The sequence below is a fragment of the Falco rusticolus genome, chromosome 1 (assembly GCF_015220075.1).
Source record: "Falco rusticolus isolate bFalRus1 chromosome 1, bFalRus1.pri, whole genome shotgun sequence".
Taxonomy (NCBI): Eukaryota; Metazoa; Chordata; class Aves; order Falconiformes; family Falconidae; genus Falco; species Falco rusticolus.
In genome coordinates this window covers 125,281,052-125,300,912 of record NC_051187.1, presented here as the reverse complement: position 1 = coordinate 125,300,912, position 19,861 = coordinate 125,281,052, and positions in this window count along the sequence as shown.

Genomic DNA, 19,861 nt, shown 5'->3' with positions numbered 1-19,861 from the left:
CTGTATATTTTTAATCTCTCTACTTACAGCTGGCAACTATGTTCTGTACGCAGCAGGCAGGGGGAAAGGCCTGTCATGGTTCCACAGCTTATGATTCCCAGGACTGTACTAATGCTTTCCTTCTTCAGATTGCTGAAAAGGTTATTTATTGCTAACGCTGACATGAGCACTAAAGCCAGACTTTACATCCTAGATGAGTATTGCTATTCTTCATGCAGAGTCAGATTCCAGATTATTCCTCTTTCCAGCACCATTTGTAGATGCTTACACACACAAAACAGTATTGTCAGACATGAAATGAACACTTGTAAATTTAATATGCTTTTTCCTCTTTCCCCACCCCCACAGCACTCAGTGATATCTGACCCATCCTAGGACAACTACAGCAGTATGTGTGGGTGTGCCACTGTATCTGCTGGTGGCATTGTACATATTTCAAGGGGAAGCATTAATACGAATTAGTAGAGCTGTCATGGTTCTAGTTTCTTAAACATGACATGACTTCAAGTGCTTCTGATGAGGAAATTAGGTAAATACTATGAAGCCTGAAGAGCCTAAAGACGCTTAAGATAGCTTCAGATCCCATCACTGTTCCTTTACCTATGGTAATCCTTAGTACTGTGGTACCGGTATGCTTTAGCCTTTAGCTTTATAGCAAACTGTCATGATGCCAGCAACTGTTGCAAGGCTATGGTTTTAGGATAGGAGACATCAAACACAAAGCTACTGGGGGACAGATCCACTCTGTAAGACAGACTTGCCTTATGTGATATCAGACTCGTAAATGCAAAAAGGCTCAAACCCCTCATTCAGCTGCCATCTCGCTGTAGGGATTTAACGTCCAAAGACATGCCTGTGTTAGACCTTCAGGTGTTTCATGTCCTACAGTTGTATTCTAGAAGCCCTGAAGTGCCTAAGGACGTAACTGAAGAGTTCAATACTGAGCACACGCCTGGATATCACTGGGATTCACAATTTGTGCGTTTCTCTGCCAAAGGAGCCTGTTCCACCTGTTATCCTCTGAACATGTCTGCCTTGAGAAAACTGTCAGATAAACAGACCCTTTCCTTTTCTTTAAAACACAACTGCTGAATGGAAGAGTAATGGTAGTGGTAGTGTCCCACTTCTTCTATAAAGACAAGAGTAAAGCAGCCTGATAGGATGTGAAGAATCAGGCTCAGCTCTCTGCATCACCTTTCCTTCCCCCTAGAAAGAAATACAAGCCGTATCACCCACCTTACAAGTGAAGGCTATTCTGAGGTGTGCAGGGTGGGGAGCATCTCAAAAACTTCATACTGAAGCGTTTCTGCTTTCCATGGAATATTTGAAGACTCATGTGGGGTGAGAAGATGGCATAAGAATTAAAGTCTTTTATCTCTTAGGAAGGGTCGCCTCATTCCGGTTCCAGCTCCAAAGATTATGTACTTTAGTGTGCAGCTGCACGGGATATATAAGACTTTTGAAGCACAAAGTGGAATTCAGAAATGTTGCTTTCATGTGACTGTCTTGTTTCTTAAATGACATTAGAAAAGTGTGTTGAACCCTGGTCCCCTCATCTTATAAGAGCTATTGTATAATCAAAAGAGGTGGGGAAGGGACAGTTCCATCAGCTCTCCTGGCAGAAACTTTTAAAGAAAGAAAAAAAATTAAAGAAAGAAAAGGGACAACTGAAGATGGGCTAGACCTCTTTTCAACATTTTCCTATCAGGTTTCTTAGGTGAGTCTCTGAGCACAGTGCCATTATTACTGTGATTCCTGTTCTAAGACCCCAGAATCTCTCCATCTCAAAGGGAGCTTTGTCACCCACATTGCACTTTGGATTACACTGCAACTGAAGCTGCAGGAAGGAAGGATTCCACAGAGACCAAGTTCATTATGAATATCTTTCTTATAGTCCTTAATGCCAGCACCATTACAGAATATGTTAACAGGGTTTGACGACAATGATTTAATAGAGGTTTCCACCCATTTTTCATGCATTTTGCATGGAAGTGGTCTGATAAGACAGACCTCCTAAAAATATGAAAAAATTCTACTGTTTATTAAAGTTTTTAACATGCTAGATGTGATTTAATTGCATGTTATTCTGTCAGATTTCTCACAAGAACATCAAATCAGGCTTGGTATTCTAACATTTGAAACTAAATTTTTCATGTTATTAAAAACAGCATTCTATCACAGAAAAGCTGTTTTTACAAAACACTGTCTTCATCATCAATGTATCCTTACATCTTATTCAGACTAAGTATTCTCAGTACAAAGAAATGAGTGTCAGAGCAAGAAAAACTCTTCCTTGTGATAATTATATAAAAAAACAAATCCAAAGCATAAAGAAAAAAAAAAAAGAGTAAAATACATAACCTATTGGTTCAAGAAAATATTTAAGAATTAAGGAAAATTATCCACCAAAACTAAAGGTAAATACTTAAAAAAAAAAAAAAAAAAGCTTTTTTAAGGGGATCGACATTGCATTGGTAATTCCAAGAAGACTACAAAACACGAATCCAAGATCTATTAGTTATTACTGAAGAACTGAGCTTTGCCAGATTGAACCTGGCTTAATAACCCAGTGTAATGGAAACTTTTTAAAAAAATAATAAATACTTGAGCTTGTTCAGCGTCCTGAAGGTGGATTAATAAGCAGCTATATGAGGAAAATTGTTATCTTCCTGTCTTGAAACCTGATGGACAGACATAAAGCTCAGGCCTGATACAAGTTCACTTTTTCAGAGAATTTTGTTTCTTAGAGATGTTTTTACAGTGCAGTGGGGAACCCGCTGTACAGAAGGCAGTAATTTGCAGAATTCTTAAGTGGACATGAACTCCAACACTGCTTAAAGACTAGTGACACTAAAATGACTGAAAAAGAAATGATATTGCATGCCTCTGAGTGATAAACTTTGGCCTTACAGTAATTATATGTTCAGTTTCTGAGGCATCAACATCTTTGCTGTATGTCTTTTTATTTGATCCCTGTACCAGTGCTTTCATACCTGACTATTCAGCATTCTAGCTGTACTTGTACCTGCTGGTAGCACTGCAGCTGCTGGATTGCAATGAAACAGTGAGATGCTCCAGTTCAGAGCCTTGCTAATGCTGACAATTGATTTAGCATTGTAAGCTACCTCAACAGTGCTGGGCTGTTTTTTGTTCAGAGATTTCAGTAGGGAGTTATTTTAAGAGATATATTTCCTTTGTTGGGGTAAAAAAGCACAGTTTGTCTTAATTATCCCTGACGTTTCAACCTCATACCAGGCGCTTCCTCCAGGGACAGAAACAAACCAGTCTCCTCCAGAAACCAAGTGTGAAATGAATAAATAGGGCTCTGGTCGCTCTAATGGCATAGTGCGGTTACTATTTTTACTGTGGGGGAGGATACTGTCTATATTGTTTCTTTTTATCTCTGAGGAAATTCAGGGTATTGATAGGTGAAATATTGTGGACAATTAAGAAAGGAAAAAAGCTAGTCTAAAAAAGCAATATTTGGTAGGTACTTGGTTGCCTGGTACATTCATTCTGAGAGCTAAGTTTTTCTCAGAGGAAAGGGAAGCAGCAGAGCAGCTATGCATCATGAACTGAAGCTGCTGTTCTTTCTATCTGCAGTCTATTGAAGGTATTAGTAATTAGAAGTTTCTCCACATCATTTTATACTTTTTTCATTGTAGCCTTTTATTGCTATTTTTGTTTCTATTTCATGTATATTTTTAATGAAATATCTAGTTGGGGAACTACCATTGTCACAACCTTGTGCAAAGTCCCAAAATCTTGCAAAGAATCTTGATGAGGCTAAGGGTAATGATTCTCATGAAGATTATTAAGGAAACAATTTTGTTTTATGCTGGTAGATCAATACATAAATTGTAGAGCTCTTTTTCTGAGCTAAAGGTAACTTAGATTTTGATTAGAAAGGTCTTAGAGGTCCTTCATGTGTTTCATGACAAGTACTAAACTTCAATGAAAAAAGATGAGCCAGGGGAGAGAAAAAGAAAAAGAAAAAGGAAAAGAAAAAGAAAAAGGAAAAAGAAAAAGAAAAAGAAAAAGAAAAAGAAAAAGAAAAGGAAAAAGAAAAAGGAAAAGCAAAAGCAAAAGCAAAACAAAAACAAAAAGAAAAAGAGAAAGAAAAAGAAAAAAAAAACCAAAAAGAAGAAAAAGGTGCTGCAGTATTTTCAGCACATTTTTGTGAGCTTGTGAAGGTGATGCTTTACCAGAAAGAAGTCTGCATCGCTTCTGCTACTTGCTATGATTTTTTAGATGAAAGTAGCTCTTAATTCAAAGCTTAGCATAACAGCATTGCTGACCACAACAGCCCAGCAAGGAACTAATTCCATAGCATAAAGGGCAGTCTGGCATCCTTCTGTCAGTCAGTCTCAAACTGCTTGTGGCATCCTTGTGAAAGGAGTGCCTGTTTGTAAATAATCAGAGAAGTTCTGTGAGTTATTATTATTCATTAAATCTATTCTATACCACTTCATGGTCACAAAAGAAACTTCAGACAGCGGTCAGCTGAAGATTCAAGTGGTGGTTGTGGATTGCTCTTACACAAAGACAATCTTCCCGTACAGGGAGCTGAATTGAGCAGTTCTGCCCAGACTTCATGCAATTTATGACAAAGTAAACTGGTGAAGGCAGAGTGTTGCTATGCTTCACAGATCTGTAACTGTTGAAGAAGCTCCTCTACTGAGAGCAAACATTAAACTAATGCCAACTTGAGAAAATACCAAGTGTGGAAGGGAGAGATTTCAAGGCTTTCACTGTGTCTTCTGCCATGACAATTAATTTGAGTTAGTTCCTTCTATATCCACAGTTTGCTACTGTTAGTGAATAATGAGGGTATCAAATTTGCTGGTAAAGATTTGCAAGGGGAAGTAGGAAGGCATCATGCAGAAAATCCATACCTTGCTCTAAACCTATCTAACCCACTGAAACTCATACAAACACCCCGCAGGGATTGTATGCGAACTTTGTACTCAAACTCATGCTTGTACATCTGAATTCTAAATTTATGGGAGTATTCAAGGACTCCTAACCCCACATAATAGAAAAGATTATCAGATGCATTTGGTGTGAAATGAATAAAATGCAAAACAGCTTTGAAAGGTCCTTGCCTAAAGACAGAATTCTAAGAACACACATTCCTTTGCTAGTGGAACACATATGAGCTGAGGTTCTCTAAACACCAAATATTTTCAGGGTCATTAAAAAAAGTCTTAGCTTTTTTACAACTTTACCAATAATGTAGGACTAGAAAAAATACAAAAGAGGTTTTAAGGACTGTAGTGCCACTTCTGCTTAGTGTTTTATATGCAATATCTTATAAGACTTAATTTATAAATATATAGTTGAATTTAATTGTTATGATATCTAGTCACCAGGATTATTCTTGTCCTGTTGGTACAGAAATCTCGTGTATATATATTTTTCCATATCTATTGAAAACCTGGCTTCAATAAGACTCAGTTGAATGTACTAAATTTCATTTTGCTAGTTTTGTAATTATTTTGATTCCTATATGGTGTTAGGTATACAGCAGAAGTGAAAATGAATTAATTGATCACCAACCAGTCACAATCAAAAACAAGTGTAAAATTGAGCCCAATGGTCAATGTTTTAAAATTTTGACTGTGACCTCTATAAAAATGTTGTCTACTAAAGTTAGAGCATCATGCTTTGGAGATGACGTGTGTTTGTTTAGTTGTACAGAAGATGCATTACATACCAGCCTATGTTAATATCACAGTCTATAAAAATACCACAAAATGATAATGTTACTATGTGCTGACAGATTATTAAAGGCTATTATAGAATTCTATAGAATATAAAAAATACTGATTATCTGCTCATCAATTAAACTACCAGGACAAGTACTTTGCTTCCATTCAAAGTGAGGTCAATTAAAATTTTCATTTGTTTGTTATTTTGATCTTACCCATTACAGACAATAGAGTAGATTAAAGGAAAACAGAAAATGTACTTCAAATGACAAAATAATTCCATGGTGAATTCTGGAATTTGAGGTGCTATGGAAATGGAAAGTGAACCTTGCCCTTAGACTATATTAGCTAAAATTAAGTTAGATAAAATATATATACAACTATGTTTATTTTGTAGCAAAGCCTAAGATGTTTAGAGAAAATGTCTGAGAAGTCTACTTTTCCTTATTCTCCATGTTTTCGTAATTGACCTGTGGCATCAAACAAATCCAGCTGAATTTCTTTGTTGTATTAGTGATTTTTTTCTTTATTTTCCATTTTGTTTAGGGCTTTTTTAATTTTTTTCATTTTCAGAATATCTGTAATGATGTATTCATGACTTCACATTTTGAACTTCTTCCTCTTACGATGTTCCTGCATCAATACACTTCAATATTTGCATATGTGCATGCATATGTGTAACCATCACTCTTTCAGAGCTTCCAACAATCCTACCTAACAATATTTAGGTAATGCTAATAAATTAGCACAATTCCAATTTATACAAGATCATGATAAATGTTTTAGGAACATTTTGAATCTCCTTTTACTTTCTCAAGGATTGAGTCAAAGCCTGTTGAAGTTAGTATGTGGAGCTTTATATTTATTTCAGCTTCAACTTAGAAAAACTCTTACGTTCATAATATTTATAATAATAATAATTAAATCTAATAATGACAGCATCTGATATTCCATAAAAAATATGTTGACTGAAAACAATGCAAAATGAATTGGAAGTTCTTCAAAATTTGCATGTTTTTATCTTTGGGTGGCCATATATTTACATTTTTTTATTTATATAAACTATATAGAATTTAAAATCTTTCAAAATCAGCTCTGTTCAAATGGTTATAAGGGCATGGTTTCAATTTGTTTACATGAAACTACATAAGAATTATGTTGTTATACACTGCTTTCTTCTAGAGATGTTAAAGGTTTTCAGACTGAATATATTTTTTTTTCAGCAAATTCTTTGCTCCTAAGAGGCAGGAAATACATACTCTTACTGTGGTCATTAAGCCTACCCTCTGTCTAGGCACTGTTAACTCTGTTCTCATACCTGTTTGATTTTAGGAAACATACCATAGCATGCTTGTTGATATCGTCCTGATCATTATTTACTAAGCAACAATACACAAAAAGTTACAACTGAAAGGCAGATTAATAATTCATACCTCTATTATAAAAATCCGTAAATTGTATTCCAAGCAATGAGCTGCATCTGTTACCTAAAAATAAGAAGACAGGCACAGCATGGTAACAATTTAGAATATGGAGCATTGCACGGCAGGAAAGTTCCCATTGAGATGACTTTGGCTTAGATGAAAGTCCTAGCTGTCTACCTTCTTTGATTGAACAGTTTCATTTTTTAAAGTAAACACTACTGTATATTCTGTGAATATTGCTGGTCTCCAAGAATGTCAATAATTCTTTCCGACAAAGCCAAGCTGAAAAGAAGAGGTTAGGCTGAGAGTACCGCATATATCATCTTACAAAAATTAAAGGAATTTTTTTTCAGGAAGCTGTCATTTCTGATATATAAGAAATATTTGCTTAGAGACTAGAATTATTTGTAATGTATTCTGTGCTGGAAAAAGTAATAATTTGTATCAACTCCAGTTTAAAAAAAATATTAATTGACTTTGACATTCAAGCTCACTTTAAAGACAGAAGCTGTTATAAATACAATCTTAATTCTTTTTGCAGTGTGGATGAAGAGGGATGGTATGTCACATTAATAACTGATGAAATCTAAAGGAATTTTTCCAAATTTCAGCAAGATCTTCATCACAAGAAAATAGTGGCAATCTCACAACCAGTCTACCCTGCATTTAAATAAGGTTTACACCTCATGGTATTTTATATACAGTTCTACAGATTTCATCCTGTGAAAAATCAATGAGATTTTGTCTTTGTTGATACTAAAGGCAAAGTTCCCAATAAATTTGCTGGGAACTCACAAACAACACACTTCGACTTTTCCCTCAAACTGGATTTTCAAAAACTAAATTGAAACCTTAATTGAATGTGTTGCCTTTATGATGCTGGGTACAGCAACATGCTAACATACTCTTTCTCAGCATTTGTGTATTCTTCATTATTTACATGACACCTTGGTACAGGAGACCTTAACCATACTGAAGAACCTGGCTACTTACAAACTAAACCAAGTACTCCAAATTAGTGAAAGAGGTTTTTGGTTGTTTTGTGTGGTTTGTTGTTTGGTTGTTTGTTTTGTTTTGTTTTGTTTTGTTTTGTTTTTTAAATTAGCTTCAGTTACCCTTCTGTGAAAACAAGATAGCAATGGCATGTCTACGCAGAATTTTTTGAAAAATAAATCAATACCTGTGACATACTGTGATGATGTAACATAACATAGTATTTGATGCCTTTTTAAAAACGTGATAGAAAGTTCCGAGAGGCAGATATCAGAATACAGATAATTCTGTTAAAAGCTGTGGCACGGCTTGTATATGCTGTCTGTACTCAAAATCTCTCTTCTGTAGAGTGGAACTATGTTCACAAGAAACACTGAGGAAAGAACGTTCCAATTTTCCATTTCCCTCCTAGCCTGAGCTGCAGAGAGTGAGGTATTTTTGAGAAATCTTAAATTAAGAATACTGATTTTGAACTCTACCTGGCTAAAGGCAGATAGAATGGAAACTGGATACTCTTCTGCCCAAGCAATTTTTTCTATTGAATAAGCAGAAATATATAAAGGAAAGCTGCTTCTCATTTCTTTCTGGGCTCAAAAAAAGAAAAAAAAAATCTGTTGGCCACTGAATGTTACATTTTAGAGATGCTGCATCCTGTGAGAAGTGAGGGCTAAAAGTCTGTTGGGGTTGAACTCCCTAAAAAAGTTAGACTGAGAAAAGTGGTGGGTTTACAGGCTGCTTGAACAATAAGGGTGAACAAGCTACAGGGCTCCTGATCTGGATTCCCCCAAATACCTCAGTTTTAATTCAGACATAATCTGCAAAATTTTCATTCAACCACTGGGAAAAAAAATGATCTTGATTTAGATTAAAGATATTACATTTTTATTTTATTGAGGAAAACGTATATTACTTTGAAGTTTTTCCTGAAATGAAGATATTAAATGGAAATTAGTGTTCTACAAAACTGTACTGATCAGTCATTTCCAGATCTAATAAACAGGTATCAGTTCAATTTCAATATTACCTAGTCTTTTTATGGATTTTGTTGCAAAGCCATTTGCTCCTGATTTACCATCCAGTAAGCCAAGGCAGTCCAAAAAATTATCCACTTGGCCAGGGTGTGTAAGGGCAATGCACTTTGTGTCAGTATCACAATGAATCACAGTTACAAGAAAAATTATACCTTAGATCTGAAGGATTTTTCAGGTAATTTGTTCAGTAAGGCAAGTTGGCCAAGCCAGTACTGTTGATAACTTAAAGACAATGGTGGGAGGTCAAGTAGCTCTTTCTGATTCAGTTACAGTGAACATATTGTACAGTACTTGTGAGCTTCTTCAGAGCACCTTTTTTTTAGAGGTGGCATTCTGGTTATAAAGGTGTTGCATGGTGTTAATTTACAGCAATTGTTCATGTTTTCTGTGAAAATGCATTAAATTTTACTCCTCAGTGGTTTGCTGAATACTATACACTAATGAGGATGGTATGCAATAGTGTTTTCTTCTGCTGGGGATTAACACTCTAGTAGAAGTACAGCATCCACATTCAGGTTTAAAAGGGCATAGACTGTAAGGTAAAGAGAAAGGGCAAAGGCTGCTTTGGTTTGTAGAGTGCAAGTCCTGCCCATCTCCTGCCTAAGATATGTTGAAAACTGTCACTGGTGAGGTGAGAGCAAGGATGTTCCTGCAGTCTGCCTCTCCTGTTATTCAGTGGATCACACTGTCTCCAAAGTCCAGAGATGCAGGTGGGGAAGAGAAAAAGCAATCAAACCTAAGATGCTCTTGTCTTCATTTTCTCATTCCCTTTTAGAGTGGGATCTGCAGAATAATAACAGCACTATTAGCAGACAAAACCCAAATAGTCCCTCTGGAACACTTAGAGTGGTTTCTCCTACCATTTACTCATAACTCCAGTTCTGGATGGCTTCAGCCAACATCTTTTCTAATGTGTTCTCTCCAAAAGAGATTCAGAAATTAGTCCTTGTTGTGTATTAATCATGTGTGATAAAATTAAATTAAAAATTAATCTTGAAGGAAAATATTAGCAGAAGGTTCTGAACCTAGACAAAGAAAGCACAATTTATTGTTTTCCCATAAAAAGAAACCCATTCAAAGCAATGCTGTCTCCTAAAAAGACAGAAAGCTTATATTTTGTATTTCAGCTTGAAACACATCTTTAAACTGGGTAGCAAATTTCTGAAAAACTGGTTGTGTTCCATAATAAGGGTATATTTGGAATACACTAAACTCTGTGGTTCTAAAAAAGAAAAGAAAAGTCATGTCCTACACCTTGTCACTCATGTGAATACTTAAGTTTTTAAACAAAACCTGTGAGATACTGTATTTACTTGACTTGTAGGCCCACCTCAGGGCTGTAACTAGGGCGATACAGGTAAAGTTGGTTGTTCCCCAAATGACATTTCTTGCTTGATAGGTTTTCAGACATTTCAAAAAACACCACCCAAAAACCAATGGTAATTTACATACTTTAGCTCTTTTTGTGCATTATTTATTGTGTTGATACTAAAAGATATTTTCTTTTGCTTCCTGTATTCTGACATCTTGTTGTAAATGAATGCTATGTGGCATCATTCCAAAGAATTTTTAGCCTCAAAGTATGGAATACACAGATTTTTGAATTAGAAGTAACTGTAGTGGACTTTACACTATGAAAAAACTCAGTTCTTTTGCATTTCCATCCTCTGCATATGGAATATAGTAAGCAATGTATATTTTTACTCATAAGAACTTTATTCAGAAGAACGTTACCTTCAGGTCATCTCACAGAATGTTGTTTCATACGTTTGTCTTTCAACAGACATCTGTTTTATTCACATTTTTTCTAACCAGATTCATAACCTCTGCTTACAAGATTATCTGAATTTCAACAATAAATAGACTGAAAGCAATTTTGTGATTCAGTGTGTAGGAACGGATAATTTCTCAGGATTCCTCGTATGCCCTTGGATGGGAGAAGCTACAAGAAGACTAGAGAATTTCCAGTGAATTCTGCAGCACAGGAGGGACCAAGCCAGGCTGCATTCATTTCTGAGGCATTCCCAGCTATCTGTGTGGGAAGAAGAGGCTGCATTTTTTTGCAAAGACTCTGTAGTCGTTTGGAAGAGTCTTATAAGCTTGCTCATAGAATGAATGAATCAGGCACAGCTCTCCCTTGTTAATATCTTTAGTTTCTTCCCCTGTTTGCAAGATTTCAGTGTTATGAGGCATGTAAATTTGACAGAATGTAAGGCCTCTTAATTCTATATGATTTTTAAATTGAGGTGTATCAGAAGCACATATTCTGCAAATATATCTGTGCAGATACAATCTGGAACAAAGCTGTAAAATGATTCTACAGGTAGTGCAGTATGATCAATGCTTAGATTGAATTGGAGTTTAAACTTACTATTACTTTCCCTTTTCCCTTTTACAGAATTCCAAAAGCTGCTTAATAATAATAAAGACCAGTTTAATGTGTTTCACCCTTCCCTAGAATTAGCATTAGTAAAATAAAATTGTTTACTTAAATGCAGCAAATTTTAGCACAACCAGATAGAGCACAAATACATTGTCACAAACCAGGAGGCAGGTGGGAGGGTTTAAAAAACAGCTGTTCTTAATGTATGGAAATTAGATCTATTTTTTTCCTTATATATTCTTCAGCAGCTTACTTTTGGCATCATTCAGGTCTCTGTAGATTAATACAGTGTAATTCAGAATTGTGGTTTAACAACTTCTTAGGTTTATTATTATAATTCCAACAGTAAAACAGTTCAAATACTGTAATTGGACTCAATATTGCTTTTAATTTACTTTGAAACATATTTATATTTAAAGGTATCCATCCAGCAAACTAAGCTAGACTTTGCTGCATAAGTAATAAAAATATTGTATAAGTTAGTTTTTAATTAAAATAAAACAATGTAAAATATTTCTATTTCAATATCTATCACTACAAATGAGCATGAAAACGAAAAATTTCTGAGCTATTTCTTCATTGAAATGACTGGGAAAATGATTAGAGTTTTATAGTACAGAAGGAAACCCAGATGAATTATTTGCAGCAAATGATTTGTTTGTGGAATCAAGGCCAATTCTATTTTATTGTACACAAACTGAGTATAATTTTCATTCATTTGTCCGTTTAAAAAAAAAATGACATGCTGATATTTCAACATATGGATTACTTGTTAAAAGGCCAACTGTCTGTGTTTCCATGGAAATTTTTATGCAGTTTATCAAAGGGCATTCTCAAAATCGGAGCTGGGTTAGTTGACATTTTCTCATATATGACTTATAATTCACATTGCATTGGCTTTAGCTTTACTTTCAGCCTTGTTTTGCTGAGCCCACTGTACCAACAAAGAGTCTTGGTTATTAAACATTATGGATTTTAAACACTTTTACAAACAGGAATTAAAACGGCAAACTCACGGAGCTTCGGGAAAAAAACTCTTTCTGCTGGAGTTTTCTGTTGCTGTTAATTTTTTGTTTGCATTCCACATCCTAAAGGAAAACTACCGCATACATTCTTATTATGTTGTTCCTCTGCCAGTAACGTACACTTCAGTAGGAGGTGCAGGTGCCCAGTGACACTGAAAATCAGGCAATTAGTGTCTCTGTTATCATTCTGAGGCCTGATTAGCCTCTGCCTTGTGAATACTCCCTTTGACCTCTGAGAATTATTTTCATGCAGTTTATTGCTGTAGTTTAATTCCCAGTTTCAGCTGGGGAACTGTTTGAGGCTGCTTCTTTCTTTTACCAGTAGATGAGTTGATATTTTAAATAAGCCCTACATGTATTATTAATACGATATCATAGTATAAAGGGACTAGAGACCCTGAGAAATACAAAGGTCTTTTTCCGCTCACTTGTAGTTAAAAAGGCAACTCTTGTAAAGTGAAGTGAGGCAGGAATGGTAGTTGCCAACAGCAGGTAGTAGAAGGCATAGGAAGAAGGAAGCGGGAAAGAAGGAGAAGGAGGAGAAAAAGGAGAAGTAGCAGCAGACCTAATTACTTTAGGAAAAAGGAGAATGAGTGCAACTGACCAAAGAGAGCATGGACCAAAATCTTCTCAATAGTAGTTTAGTTCTTACAGACAAGCATGTTTTTGTCTGTTCAGTACTGCCTCAGCAGCTGCATAGGTTTCTAGAAGAGCCAGAGAAAAGGGTAAGAGCTCTGGGTGTAGACTTACTAAATTATTTTCAGGTTTTTATAAGGGACAGAACAGCAAATAGAGTTTATTGACTAAAGCCGTGCCTCTCTTGTAAGCCCATAGTTCTATACAACCGCTGCCATTCTCGGTGTTTATTGTGGAGTGCCCATACAGATCTCGACACCTACCTGCAGTTTTACTAGCTCATCCCTTCTCTGACAAGCTTTACAGCTTCACTGGCCACAATGATAGCACCTGTTTTCACTGGTATTCTGATTTTTACTTACAGCTACTTGAGGAAGAAAATGACATCATTGTTCTAAGACATGGAGCAGCTCTCAGGTGGGTAAAAAACATGGACTGCATTCATGGCTTTTCATGCAGTGAGGATTCAGTTTGTATCAACACCTTGCCTTCACCTGTGCTAGATCACCCCCTGAGAGCAATATTTATATAAGCCCTAAGCACAGGCCTAATTTATGCAGTAATTCTGTGAGTGAGAATGGGTTTGCATTGGAATGTGGCTGTGTCTCACCTGTTTAGAAGTGTAGCACCTTAGCTACAGCTGTAGTCCTCTGCCCAGCCTTAACGTGCTTCTGCTGAAGTCTGCAGAAACACCGCTATTTCCTTCAGTGGGAAGAGAGTTTTGTCAGCACTTTGTGAAAACCGTATGCTGAGTGCACAACTAGCCATTAGCTTGAATTTGAAAGTACAAATTCTGGTTACAAAAACTACCTAGCATCGTAGCAGCACTCAGCAAAATACTGCATTTGGCGTGTACAGCCGCCGTAAACAGTATGTAACCTTTTTTTTTTTTCCTGGAAATAAATTAGAAGGGAAAATGGGTGGCTCTCTAGGAGCTGATCTGAGCCTTAATTATGAAATAAATATGACTTATTGCAATTCACATGCAGTTTTTGAACGCAAGTAAGAAAATTAAAATTCTAGAAATATGACATTATATGACAGAAATAAAGCAAGCTGATGCAATCACGCTCTTTAACACCAAATTAAATATGGTGTCCTTGGATCACCACACCTCAGATAGCAGGTGGTTTTTCTTCTTGAAATTTCTCATGCTTTTAACAGTAAGTTATTTTTCTTAACCATTGAACTGATTTTTTGTGTTAGTGTGCACTGTCACAATCTAATAGCAGCCTATAGCAACTATACCTCAAAACATATGACAGTGATACAGTAGATTGAGTGTTTTTGCAGCACAAATTTCTTCTCGTACATTCATGATTACAAGGACCCTACTGCTACTGTGTACTGAAACCTACACGGAAAAGCATTTGATTGATTACTACCTGTACTTTCCCAGCCTTTCCATAACTCCCATCCTTGTTAAGATCATCAGCAGAAAAAGTCTTGCTGAGGACCACCTTGATGAACCTGAAGGATGAAAATCCATGATTCTATACATACACTTTCCAAAATGCAATCTATTTTATCCAGTTTATTAAAAGCTTTTTTAGAAACTAAAGGGATTAACGCTATCAGACATGGTTTACCACAATAAAACTTCATAATCAATAAACAATAGAGACACCAGTCACAGCTGGAAGAACATTTTTCACAAACACTTTATCTTTGACCTCTCAGTCCAGGGTGTCTCAAGGGAGATCTACAAAGTAAGTTCAAAAGATAAGTCTGGGAACTAAAATTCATCACTGACTGTACATTAAAAATCATAGACTTCAGTGGAAATATCAGGTTTATAACATGCTATAATTTTACCCAATCACGAGAAAACCTCTCCAGGTTGTACAAGAGCTAACCATTTTACCACTTCTTCCTACCAGTCCATTAGTACTTTATTTTCAGATTAGCACTGATTAACATGATCAAGTTTAGTTGAGAGCTTTTGTTCTCAAACTGTATTTATACAATTTACTGCTATTTACAGTTTTGATAGTTCTATTCCAAATCTGAAAGACTAGTATGCACTGAAATCTTCTGGTTTTTTCACCAAAACTATCAGCCCTGTAATAAAATATATTCTCTTTTCCTACAAGTTTTGCTAGAAAGAGCAGCAGGCTGCCCAGTTTCAGGTTCATGTTCAGCAACATTAATCACTGATCACGTATCTAGCTGAAATCCAGCGTGAATGGTGAGAAGGCATACTGCCTCTTTCAGGACTTGCAGAATCAATCAGCCCACTACACCAAGGACCTGATTCCTGCTGACAGACCTAAGTATAGTTTCATTCAAAAAGACTGGAGTAGATATTTTTGCACTAAGATCTACTTTTTTTTTTTTTTTTTTTTTTCTGCTTTTCTCTTTTGAGGGAGGGATGGGCAAGACATAAGAGAAGAAATTCGTCAAAATGCTCATCTAAACTTTGTGTGCTGGTGTCTCCAAAAAGATTGAACGGTACTGTTACTCAACATAAAAGACAGGAAAGAGGGTTGGGTTTTTTTCCTGTTCACTTTTGCGCTAAGTTCTCCTCTCCTTCTGTATGAATTAGACACAAAGACTGGTCAGCTGACTTTGTCTGAGGGGACTGTGGGTGTAGAGTATCTACCTAGTGTGTGGTAAAACCAGTCCATATGGATGCTCCATGACTGAGAACCCTACTTGTGACACCATGAGCAGCAGGCTTCGGAAGGGATTCACTTCTTGTCTTCTTCAACGCTTCCCAGGCATGGATGCTTTTTCTGTTACCTCTTCATTGGAGATATAACCTCTAGCAGCAAGAATTACTGAGGACCGTTAAGTGATCCTGGTACATATTTCAGCTGGTTTCCGGATCCAGGCCTAACACTAGGTTTTAAGGAGTATTTGAGGGGAACATATATAATGTAAGCATAAACAAAATCAACAAATTTTAAATTTTCATTCTTTATGTTGCAGTATGAGAAATTTTACAGCTGCAACACTGTCTTGTTGCAGCTTGTTATTAATTCTGCTTGCAGGGGTGATTCAGGGGTCATTTTCAGTTATGCAAGAATCTTCTGCATTTTCTATTGTACATATTTTGAATAACTCTTAAATAACTTTCTCTGAACTTGGATGGTCCCCATCTCCATATACTAGGAAAGTCTCTCTATATTATTCTTGCTTTCTTCCCAAACTTTTGGTTCCTTTCCAACTCTTCTCCAATGCCCTCTTTCTAATATCTGACTTAAGTAATTTTACATCGTTCTGATCTCTTTTACTGTAAGCATAAGGGGAAAACCAGCCTTTAGCTATTACTGTCTCCTACTACAGTCCCTCAGCAACAGAAAATGAGATCTTGCATCATTCTATTACACTTAAGACATTTTTATTAGATTCATGTTAACATGAAGAAAAAGAAAAAAAAAACATAAAAAGAACTCTATAACCTCAAACAGAATTCTCTGGTTATCAAACAACAGAGTTCACAACCATTCAGACAGCATCTTGAAACACATACAAGACAGAAATTCAGTAGAGCAAGATAGGAAAAAGAAGGAAGAAACACCAGCTATACTGCTGTTTCCTTTAATTTCCTTTGCTGCACATTGAGTACATTTACATCTACAATGGTTTTGGAATAGTAATGCAAGGGCCCAGAACTCATCAAGTAAGGGTAAAGCCACCCTTTCTTATGAATCTGCCCTCTTTAAATAAATATTAGGCCGATGTTACGGTTTTCTTGTGGTTAGAACGCAACAACAGGATCAGGTAATTAACATCTTCCACAGAACAACGTTATTGAGGTATAGCTTTGTACTTCAACAGTTGTGACTGTCAGCATTCTCAGCAGCAGCAGTCCTGGTGTTTTAACTTCTGAAACAGGCATGAGAGAAACAATGAGGTCACATATTAAATACCCTTTCCCTCTACTCTTCTAAAAAGTCCCAAACAAAACATTATATTGTGCCTGACCTCCCCAAGGGTCCTTGAGTATGGAGAAGATATGAAGCTTATTTCCTTTTTTCATAGGTCACATTATCTCATCCCTGTTACTTCCAATATCTAGAAATAGAGAGCCTGCTGTTTGAGTGTGGTTCAATACTTAACCAGTGAGTTAGAAGCAGTATGTAACAGATGTACAGATAACATATATTCAACAGATTAATTGCTCTTTGCAATATTTTATCTCTTTTCATTGATGACGCAAAGAATTGAGTCAACTAAAAAAAACTGTGTTCCTCTTCTTTAAGACAAGTAATGTTGAGATACCTGAGACCACTCTACATATTTAGCACTCTATAGCATTTTGTGTGTGTGATTTAGGAAATGAAAATGTTTTTCTGAAGAACAAATCAAGACATCATACATCAATTTTTCAAGTGTAGTGGGCTAACTAAGGAAAAAGTTGGTCCTATGTGTTCATGAGAGCTTGTTCTTAGCAGAGTAAGGTAGAAATGCAAATTTTCAGAAGATTTATTATCATTTCCTTGAAATAGGAAAATAAATGGATATGAGGAATGTTATCTCCATCTCATGCGTTAAAGGGGCAAGCCCACACAATGGTACACAGAAGCTTTATTAAAAATTCATTAGACTGTAAAGTCTCTCATTTTGTAATCAGAATTAAGTAGTTTCCTAATGTCATTAGCTGAAAGTCAATTTAAACCAGTATCAGTAGTTGCAACACACTCCAAAATGCTAAATTAAATACAACAAATGTTTTCCACTTATCTTTTATTGGGAATATTAACATTTCATATTATGAATCAAAACCAGATTGCAGTGATTTCTCTAATACATTTCCCATTAATTTATTTACTAGTCATATTTACATTGGTCACAACAAGCAAAGGGGTTTCAGAAAAAGAGATCCAGTGATCATGTTTAATTTCTGAGCCAGCAGAATATTGATGTTCAGAAAAGCTCACAAGGTTCACAGTTTTCCTCTATTACACAGGCCGTTCCCTTGATAGTAACAGCAAAGTGAAGTAAGCTACAGCAAAAAGATCCTAGAATAAAGAAAAAGCAATTAAAAAAAAAAAAAGATACAAAACATTTTCAATATTAAAGTGTTGTATTAGTTAGGAAGATGGTTGACACTGTTAAAAGTCACATCTCATATATGTCATTGTCTTTTGTTTGCTTCTGTACTAAGGCAGTAGCAGTGATCTCAAGCAGCTTTGTTTTGGTAAATGCATGTTTTTGTGATAAAATTTTTCTTATACTATATATAGTTAAATAATATTATAAGTATTACTAGATTTATAAAATACACAAGGAAAAATAGATTTGTAATATAAACATTTTAGTTTGAGAAATAATTGTCTTATTCTAAATTAGGTTCTTTAGTAAGGGTCTAATTTACTGGGAAGAAGAAAATGGATACTTTCCTATAAAGAGCTTAATCTTTCTCAAGGCACTCAGGCAAGATACCTAAAAAATTACTTGGAATTTTGATTAAAATAATCATTTAGCTGATCATGCATATATCTCAGTGGCATTAAACAAGCTCATACATCAGGTATAAGTCACTTGGCATCTCATATGGCATATGCAGTTATTCAAGTGCTCAAAAAAAAAAAAAAAAAAAAAAAGACTAGCCCCCTTCCATAGGTTATGTTTTAACATTTTCAAAATGTGTAAGAAAATACAACTTTTGAAGTAATGAGTTCAGCACTAGAAACAACCCCAACACTGTAGCTGAGTTCTTTGCTGGCCACTTCTATCTAAAAACTTTATGTTAGGTTCTCCTCCGTAACATGCATCACCTGGTCTCAGACTCTGACTTTGACAATTTTTCTGCACGTTTACTCTAAAATGGCTTCCTGCAGGTATAGGCTCCACTCTGCTGCTGACTGGTGCTTCCAAAGTGATGAAAACCATTCCATTTAAAAATTGTTCAGTCTTTGGTACCTGAAAGACGGTAAAGTCTCCAACAAAGCTACTATTGGCTTTTATATACTGTTTCCTTGCCTTTCAGAGACAAAACTCCCAAAAATCTGACAACATCTTGCTTAAGCTGGAAATGGATCAGTTTGTTTTGGAGACAAATTGTTTATTTTCATCTTTCAAGTAAACAACAGATACCACATCCACTTCTATTTGGTTTCAGCTACAACAGTATTTCTCTTGAACACTAGCAAGGAAGTGTCACAGAGGACTGGGCATCAGATGTAACATTTGACAACAAATATTTAAGACGTGTAATAAGGGAGACCTTGGCATAAAAGGGCTTTTACATACTCTAGTCATCTGTTGTACTAAAACCCATTTCCAAAACTGACAGTTCTGGAGGGGTTATGGTTAGGGATTAAACCATTCCACAGTCAACACTTCATGACGGTCATCAGTCCAGTGCCTGGAACAGGCTTGTGAAGAAACGACCAGACCCGGATGAATTCAGAGGCTCACTGGGACAGCTCTGCTGGCACGTGGGGAGAGGGGAAACGAGGAAGAGAAAAGGGCAGAAAAATGGAAGCAGATTTACTGCAGCACAGCCCTGCGCTGCCACTGACGCGTTGCCTGTTGCCCTCATGACATGGTCCCATCGTCAGCAGATCCCCCCTTGGCCTGGACCAGCAGGGGAGAGGAGAAGCTCGCTGCGGGCCCTTCAACAGCTGGCAGAGCTCCTGCAGCTGCGGTGGGTAAGGACCAGGCTAAGGCTATGGCCTTTCTGAGGCTCAATCCCTTTTCCCCTCCT